Source organism: Macaca fascicularis, chromosome 14, assembly GCF_037993035.2.
Source record: "Macaca fascicularis isolate 582-1 chromosome 14, T2T-MFA8v1.1".
NCBI classification, from domain to species: Eukaryota; Metazoa; Chordata; class Mammalia; order Primates; family Cercopithecidae; genus Macaca; species Macaca fascicularis.
Genome location: NC_088388.1, coordinates 50372952 through 50382829, shown reverse-complemented (window position 1 = coordinate 50382829; position 9878 = coordinate 50372952).

The window sequence follows — 9878 nt, the reverse complement described above, 5'->3', positions numbered from 1 at the left end:
TCCAAAGCAGAAATCAGTTACCAGACTCTCAGAAAGTTTTTAGTGGCTTCTTTCTCATTTCTACCCAGGAACATGGGAGGAAGGGGGCTGAGTTTACATGGGCAAAGTAATACATACAGAAATGGTTCCAAGGGAGGCACAGAGAGAAGGCCTATGAAGTGATAATGGCTGTTTCATCACAGGGTGGCAAAGCCTGGCTCTGGGCCTGTGTCTCTGTCAGGGTCTTGGAGGTTATATTATTCATATGGCTGTCCTTTTGGTACCTAGAAGGCATCCCATACTTGTCTGGGAGAGTCCTGGACACCTCACTTCTCTGTGGACCTCTGCAAAATAACTGATTTTATTGAAGATTCTTTTAAAAAATATTTATTATGAATTGTATTCATATAAAAAACGCATAGGGGCACAAAATTTATAAATAATAAAATATACACTGAATATTTTTGTTGATTTTTATCAAAACCTATAAACAACATAGTATTTTTACGCTGCTAAAACAAGTTACTTGTCAAAAGTCCAGATGAGTTTTAGTTGTGTGACAAAGGCAGGCAGTGAGGTCATGTAATTTGATGTCTTATAATAGGGGTTCCCAAATTACAGGCCACAGATCAATCGTGAGAAAAGGATACCACAATGAGTTAGGGAAATGAATTAACTAGCACTGGGCAATGTTTTACACCCAACTAAGGGCAAGCACTACTTTGCAGTGGGAGAGCTAGCAGCACAGTTCCTGCTGGGCCTTTCCACAGCAATGTTTACTTGCATGGAGCTGGGGAAACCAATGGTGGGGACAGGGTGCATGTAAGAGCAGCATTAATGAGCAAGTCAGCCAAGCAGCTAAGTCCAGGCAGGAGGGAAGATGGAGCATGGGGATAAGAGGCATTGCCATAGGGAACTAGTAGAAGGTATGTTTAGTGGGCAGATGGCAGGGTGTGAGCAGAGAGGGGAATTTCCGTTTCAGGATTTTACATGGAGTTGTTTTAAAAGATAAGAAGGTACTACTCAATTAGCAAATAACAGTGAGTGGTTCTTCCTTTTTTCCAGAAAAGTGAGTCTTCTTAGAGAAGAGGAGCTTGGAACATATACTGTTTTATGGACAAAAACAAAGCAGTAAAGGTGTATCAGGAATCTGGGAGTAGAATGGGGTAGGGGCAGGGCTGAAAATGGGAGCAAGTAGCCGGGTCAGCAGGTGGGAACATGATGGACAACACAAAATAAAAAAGAAAGAAGCAGTCCAGACCCTGGCAAGTAGTTCAGAACTAAGGTGGACAGTGCAGTGCTGGAATGTAGGTGGTGGTTCAAAGTAATGCATAGGACCAGGCAGAGGTAAGAGAAGAGGTTGCTTCTTGAGGAACCTGCACATCTACTAGTTCAGTCTTTTGGGGAGCTTAGCATGTCCAAGATAGCAGGACCCCTTCTTCCCATCCACTCTGGCTTGGTAGAGTTTGGAAAGGCAGAGATGGAATCACATTTGCTGTATGGAAACCACTGGAGCAAGCAGAAGAGATGGAGAATCCTGATGTGACTATGGTACAACTGGGTAACAATCTCTCCATTTCCTGTGACGCTCAGTCCTCAGCTTGGGCACATGCCTTTTGTCTCACTTGGATCTATCTCACCCCACTGTTAGTCTGTCTGTCTGTATTTCTGCCTGTCAGATTCCCTTCCTTCCATTTTTGCCCTCTTTGCCAAACATAAAACACCAATGACCAAGGTCAGACGCCTCTCCTCTCCAACAGAGCTCCAAGTGGACACCTTGCATCCATGATTAAACACTAATGCATCTAGAGAAATGAGAAAGAAACTGTCATTTATTGATCTAGGTCCTTCAAACATATCCTTGTCTAGCTGAATACTCATCAAAGTCCTAAATAATGGACATTATTATTTCATGATTAGTGGTAGACCCTATGGTAAGGGATTTACGTGCCTTACATTTATTCGCCATAACATCACCAGGAGATAGGCACAATTATTACATCAATTCTACAGAGGAAACTTAAGCTTAGAAATGTTAAGCAACTTGCTTAAAGTTACACAACACTAAATTAAAGCACAGCCTTTCAGACTCCATAGTTAATCTTCCATAGTTCAGACAGTTTACATGTTGATCTGTGATTACATAGCTAATAACTGAGATTCAAACCTAGATCTGAACCCAAGGGCCTTACTCTTCCAAGAGACAAGGGGATGCCCCTTCTCTCGTATCGGCATCTTCCAGTGGGAGAAGAAGGGACGAGGGTGAAGAGGAGTCATTATCATTAGGGACCTCATCCCTGTCTCAGGAATGGGCTGCTGAGGAGTCTCACGTTGGCAGGCTCTGAGTCTGTGAGTCCTCAGGGATCAGATCCTAACTGCTCTGAGCAACCACTTCTTAGGTTCTCCCCTACACTATCATGCCTGTTCCTGCGTCTGACCAAGCCTGCATGTTCTGCATTTAGTCCTGCTAGTCCTCATTCTCTCCCCATGACCCATTTGCTTGCCATTGTGTTTTTGTGATCTTTGTTTTCTACATCCCCCTGCCCTCTTGCCACAATTGGTACCACCTCACTACAATCTACTTTTGCCTGCCTTCTACAGAGGCTCTCTTTGTTTTGACCTTACCATATGTGTCTCCTGCTGTGCGTTTCTTTAGGAAAAAGAAAAAAACGCTTAATTGATATTTAAAAATTGAAACTTGGAGAGGAGGGTGGAGATAGATAATTTACCTAGTGCTGCATATTCAAAAATGAGCACATAATTACTGTTTTAAAGTAAGGTGTCAGGAAGCAAGATTGATTTAAACCTGACATCTGTTTACACACAGTGAGTGTCATCACATGCATATGTAAGGTCAGAAGATCAATGTTCTGTCACCATGACAGCTTATCTTAGTTATGGAAATGTGGCTCCATGTGCTTCTGCAAGGGGCCAGCAAGACACCTTCCAAATGGCTGACAGCTCATATGCTCTGTCTCTTAACCAACCACCATTGTCCATACTATCCTAAGCACAAGCAATAAAACAGACAGTTTGAGGTTGCGGGATAGAGTATGGCAGGGAGGTTAAAAGCATGGGCTTTGTAATAAGAAATCTGATTCTGGGCCGGGCACGGTGGCTCATGCCGGTAATCCCAGGGCTTTGGGAGGCTGAGGCAGGAGTATCACGAGGTCAAGAGATTGAGACCATCCTGGCCAACATGGTGGAACCCTGTCTCTACTGAAAATACAAAAACTAGCTGGGTGTGGTGGTGTGTAGCTGTAGTCCCAGCTACTCAGGAGGCTGAGGCAGGAGAATCACTTGAACCTAGGAGGTGGAGGTTGCAGTGAGCCGAGATCACGCCACTACACTCCAGTCTGGTGACAGAACAAGACTCCATCTCAAAAAAAAAAAAAAAAAAAAAAAGAAGAAAGAAATGTGATTCTGATCCTATCTCTTATCTCTGCTACTTCCTAGCCAGCAAGTCATATAGACGTTCTAAGCCTCAAATTCCTTACCCATAGAGCAGAGATGATAACAATTCATTACAGGGAACTGTCAGATTAAAGTGATGTGTATTCAGAGCACTAGTCTTGGGCCAGACTGGAATAGATGCTCAATAAATGATGGTTATTTTTATTATTAATATCACACAGGATCCTGATTTCAACACACTTGGGATCTTTTCAAGGAAGGAAGATTCACTTAATAAACAATCCAGGTGGATTTCAGGTGAACTTCATAGGCTGTTGAGTTCAGAGGAAGAAAGATCAACTTTCTGGTAGGATGTAGAAAGATGTTATGAATGAGGGGGGACTTGAACAGGCCCCCCAGTATGTTTCTGTGTAGGAAAAGTTAAAACTCATGGGAAGTGGCCCTCCATGTAAGACATTTGCCTAGAATGCCTTTACCAAATGTGTTCTCCATGCAAATTCTCACCCTTGTAAGCGAGTACTCCTTTAAGGAGTCTTCCTTGTATCCCTCAATCAGTCCTCATTGAGTCTCTTTATTCTCATAACATGACCGTTACTCCATTTAAGCACTCATTGGTTTCTACTGTTTTGCAATTGATTTGTTCTTTTTCCTGTGGATGTTTTGTTTTTGTCTTTTCCTTTCTTAAAGAGTTATGTTTTAACATCAAAGTCATTCATGCACATATTTTAGAAAGCCAAATATATCTGCATGGAATGTTATAGAAAACAGCATTTTCATATACCCTCATATCCTTTTGCCCTCTTCAGAGGCAAACCTTTTACCTCTTTTAGCTGATCATGTGGGCATTGACTTCCCTTTCTCTATAAACATGGCTGTATTGCTTCCTCTTGATTTGTTGGCTTTGTCATCATCCTTTGATTTCTTCCTGTGCTATGTGAACAATGAGGTTTAGATTTATTTTATCTCCAGCACCCCCACTAAACACACATGCATACTTCCTGCCCTCCCCATCTTTCCAATATAATTTGTCATAACGTTGGTTTTATCAATATTTGATATTTAAATTATTATGACTGTGTGTGATGGTTGATTTTATATGCCAACTTATCTAGGCAATGGCATCCAGATATTTGGTCAAACATCAGGCTAGATGTCACCATAAAGGTATATTTTAGATGAGATTAGCATTCAAATCAGCAGACTTTGAGTAATTCAGATAACCCCCCATAATATGGGTAGGCCCCATCCAATAAGTTAAAGGTCTTTACAGAAAAAGACTGACCTCGCCTTAAGAGGAAATTCTTCCTCCAGATTGCCTTCAGACTTGAGTTGCAACCTTAATTTTCCTTGGGTCTTCAGTCTGCTGGCCTGTCCTGCAGATTTTGGACTTGCTACTCCCCACACTTGTGTGAGCCTATTCCTTAGAATACATCTTCCTCTCTATGCATCTTATTGGCTCACTTTCTCTGGAGAACCCTGACTCATGTACTATGCAAATAGTATCCACAGCTGAGCTATGAAAATGAACAATTACTTTTTCTTTTTCTGCCCATTCTTCTTTTTCCTAGAGGTAATAGTTGTCTTATTTTGTTGTTGATATTTGCTCAGTTTTCTATTTACTCATCACTAATTCAATCCCAATCTCGACTGATTGTCTAAATCTCCTTTCGAGACTGGCAGATGCATGAAGTATTCTCTCGATTGCATCCTCCTAAAGTAGTTTCCAATAATGAGGCTGGCTTCAATGGCAACTTGTGCAATCTCACAGGACCCTGTCCTTGGTTTAATGCTCAATTGTTGCCATCTTTAAATTCTTCATTTTTTTTTTAACAAGGAACCCCTCATTTTCATTTGGCATTGTGCCCTGCAAATTACGTGGTTGCTTCGGTCTACCAGAGCTTTCTGATTAGCTCTAATCTAGAAAGATGCGTAAGAGTCATCTTGGTATTATTTAGGTATCTCCCTTTACCAGTCATAGAGATTACCTTTTTACCCCTCTGCTATGTTGCTTCTCCTGTCCCCCCGTCAATATAAGGTTTCCTAAAAGTAAGTCCATGTTTTATTCATTTTTATTTCTCAAACACACCTAGCACAGTGCCTCAGGCATAGTGGTATATGTGTGTGTGTGTGTGTGTGTGTGTGTGTGTGTGTGTGTGTGTATATATATATATAAAATATATATATAAAATCAAGGTGAACTATTTAAATAGACAGAACAGGAGGAGGGATGTGGCCATACTTTCTGGGAAAAAGAAACAGCATGAAGAAATCGAGGTGGAAATGCATTTTTGTTGGGTTGGAAGCGGTGAGAGAAGCTACATGACTATGTCAGAAAAAGACGTATTGAAACCAATGGGAAATGATGTTAAAATTATGTGGGAGTCAAATCGTAGAGAGGCTTGAATGCCAGACTAGGAGTTTTCTACAGACTTGTAGGCCTCCAAGGGCTTATTTCCCCATCTAATGACATCTGATATGTATAGTTAGAGCAACACCAGCTGGGTAGAATTTCACACTTCCCTTTTCTTGGCACTGAAATACGTGAATGGAGTTGGATGGGCTAGGGAGAGAGCCTAGCAACTGAAAAAAATGGAGCTTATAAGAGAGTGTTTCCTGTGAATTAAAAAACCCAGCCTATACAGAAGCAGAAGTAAAACCACTAGAACCCTGGAAGATAGCCAGGGAGGTATGGAGAATGCTAAACATAGGCAGAACAACCCCAAACTGGCAGCCCAGTTATCACTAAATTCACACGATTAAAGGCCAGCAATCATTAGCACCTCATATGTATCTATGATACTTATGGCATCAGCACTAATAAAATTGAGCTTGCCTTCTGGAAGTTTTCACACTGCAATGAATGTTTCTGGTAAATATGAAGATTAGTGGGTAATGGGGACCTCTTGCTGTTTGAACCTCAGTCACAGCTTGTGTGATACGGAATCCTTGAGCTCTATTGACATGCATGAAGAAACAAAAGCACCTTTCCAAATCACTGGTAATATTGTTCCAAAGTGCATATTAGCATTCTAAAAGAAAAATGTTTACGAGGTCTTGAAAAAACTTAAATGATACCCAACAGAAATGCATATATTTTCCATACCAAAAGATATATGGAAATATGTTCATTATGCTACTCTTCATAATAGCCAAAAGCTGGAAACAACCCAAAAGCATATCAACAGTAGAAATTGTAAATAAATGTGTGACATTATTTATACAATGGGATAGGTGCAGCTGTGTAAATGAATAAACAATAACAACATGCAATAACATGAGTGAATTTCATAAACATAATGTTGGGCAACAGAGACTGAAGTGTGCATACTATATGGTTTCCCTTATATAAAGTTCAAAAACAGGCAGAACTATTTTATGGTCTTACAAGGTTAGAAGCATAGCTGCAAAGGACCAGAGAGAAGCCTTCTAGAATGCTGCTAACGTTCTATTTCTTCATCTGGGTACTTGTTACTTTTGTATGTCCATTGTGCAATAATGCCCTTTATTTTATTTATTTATTTATTTATTTAGAGATGGATTCTTGGTCTGTCACCCAGGCTGGAGTGCAATTGCTCAATCTCGGCTCACTGCAACCTCCACATCCTGGGTTCAAGTGATCCTCGTGCCTCAGCCTCCCAAGTAGCTGGGACTACAGGTGCATGCCACCATGCCCGGCTAATTTTTGTATTTTTTAGTAGAGACAAGGTTTCACCATGTTAGCCAGGTTGGTCTCGAACTCCTGACTGCATGTGATCTGCCCTCCTTGGCCTCCCAAAGTGCTGGGATTATAGGCATGAGCCACCACACCTGGCCAATAATGCACTTTAGATAAAGAGACACAAATCAACTGAAAGTTAAAGAATGGGAAAAGATATACTTTGCAAAGAATAAGCATGGCAAGGCCAATTTTAATGTCAGCTGTATTAGTATCAAATAAGGTAGACTTTAAGATAGATATAATATCAGAGATAAAGGGATATTTCATTATGATAAAATAATTCATCAAGAAAGAGTAACAGTCTTACATGGATATGTACTGGATGACATTGCTTCGAAATACATGAAGACTAATAGAACTAAAGGAAAAAGTAGTCAAACACACATCTTTGGAGATTTTTTAAAATACCCTTCTTTCAGTAATTGATGTAACAAGTGGAAAAAATGTAAGTAAAGATATCTTATCCAACCTGATCTAATTGATTTGTAAAGGGACCACACTCAACAAGTGCAGAATATAGTTTTTTTTGAATGTCTGTGGAACCTTTACCAAGATAGACATGCTAGGCCATAAAACAAAATTTTTTAATTTCAAAAGAATGTAATCTTGTGGGATATGTTTTATAACCATACAATAACAATTTAGAATTCAATAACAATAAGATATCTAGAAAATCCACAAATATTTGGAAATTAAGCCACTTCTAAATAAACTATGAGTCAAGCAAGACATCACAAGGGAAATTGAAAAATACTTTAAAACAAATGATTACAAAACCACAACGGGTTAAAATTTGTGAAGTGCAGATAAAGCAGTGCTTAGGTAAATTTATAGCTTTAAGTGCTTACATTAGGAATATAGAAAGCTTTAAAATCAATGATAAAGAATGAAATAAATTAAATTCAAAATTATGGATGAATATTATACAAATAAAAACATAAATCAATGACAAAAATGCAAAGAAAGAATAGTAAAACATGAAAGCCAAAAGTTAGTCTGATAAAAATATTAATAAAAATGATAAACCCTAAAAAGACTGATCAACAAATAATACAAATTACAAATATTGATAATAAAAGAGGACATATTGCTATCATGTTACAGACCTTAGTAGTAAAACAAAGTCTATATCATAAACAATTTTATGCTGATAAATTCAATAACGTGGAGTTCTCAAGGAACTCAAATTACTGAAAAACACTACTTATGTAAACTGACACAAGAAGAACATTTGAATAGCATTTTATTTATTTAAAAAGTAGAATTTGTAATTAAACAGCAATAACAACAAAACCTTCCTACAAAGAAAACTCTAGGACAGATCAGATCATACAGACTCTCCTTCTTTTCCCATCTGGCCCCACAACTGGAAATGCCTGAAATGGCTATTCCATAAGCCCAGCTCCCTAAGTGAACGTAATGGGCAGAGCATCCTCCCCGTTATCACCCACCCCAATGACTTTCTTGAAATGAACATGCAGCACTGTGATTTGGGGTTGATTACATAGCATACCTAGCCCATCCTGACTGATACAACATCCGTGCTTAATTTGGTGAGATTATCTTGATTGGTCAAAATAAGTCAGGGGCTAAGAGAAACTAGATTGACCCTGCTCTAGTTAAACCAAAACAAAAGTCACAGCTGAAAGGTCAATTGTGTTGTCTTCATGGCTTAAGTATAGTTCCTAGTTGGCTTTAAGTTTTCCATGATTGGTTTAATTGTGAAAATGGAATGTTAGAGCCCAAACCCTTAGAAATAGGTCACTTCAAATCAGGAGATGGATAGGTGTGAATCAGAGAAAGGACTATGACTACAGTAATTTCTTTATTTCTCATATGGTGGGCTAATACATAAGGTTTCATTTTTAAGTTTGCTAGATCAAGCAATATGATTTAAAAGGCAATATAAAATTATGAAGTTAACCACTAGCAGAATAAGGAAGACTTCATAGAATCATCAAATTGAAGGTCGTGGAGGAGGAAAGAACAGAAGTATAACCATAAAACAAAACAATATAGAAAAAGATTAAAAGAAGGAAAAGTAGAAGCAGCAGAAAAGAAAGGAGGAATTGGCCAGAAAGCATTAAACACAAAAATTAAAATGACTCAGAAAAGTAAGATGAAATATATTCATTGTGATAAATATAAAAATGAAAACATAATCTATTGAACTGTAAGGCTCTCAGATGGAGTAATTAAATTCAAGCATGTACTTCCCTCAAAATAATTCATAAAACAATGGTTCAGAAAATTTAGAAACATTTTCATTGTATTCTAGCATGTTGGGGAAGCCACTGGGGGACTTTAAAAAGGAAAATAGTATCAAATAGTTATATTTCAAAAGATCATGCAAAAGCAAACAATCTAATAAGAAGATCACGTGGACTGCTGTGTAGAAAGGGGATTGAAGTGGATGAGGAGCCAGTTAAAAGGCTGCTTCAGTAGCTTGAGGAAAGCATGATGTTGGCTTGGACTACGATGGTACTGATGGAGATAAAGTAAAGTGAATAGATTGGGAGATATTCTGGAGGTAAAGCTAACAGGATTTTTAAATGGATTGCCTAAAGTGTAGACTGGGAAAGGAATGGGTCTGAGGAAAGAGTATAGGGAGAGCAAAATAAAAAGGAAGAAAAAAATAACAAAATCAAAACTGTTGACTTTGCTATTTTATTTTAGTAAAATTAAGTTTTCTATTGGTTACCCAAGTAAAGACGTCAAGTAAGCAATTGGAAATTGTTCTTTTTAATTCTGCACCTGACTCTCATAA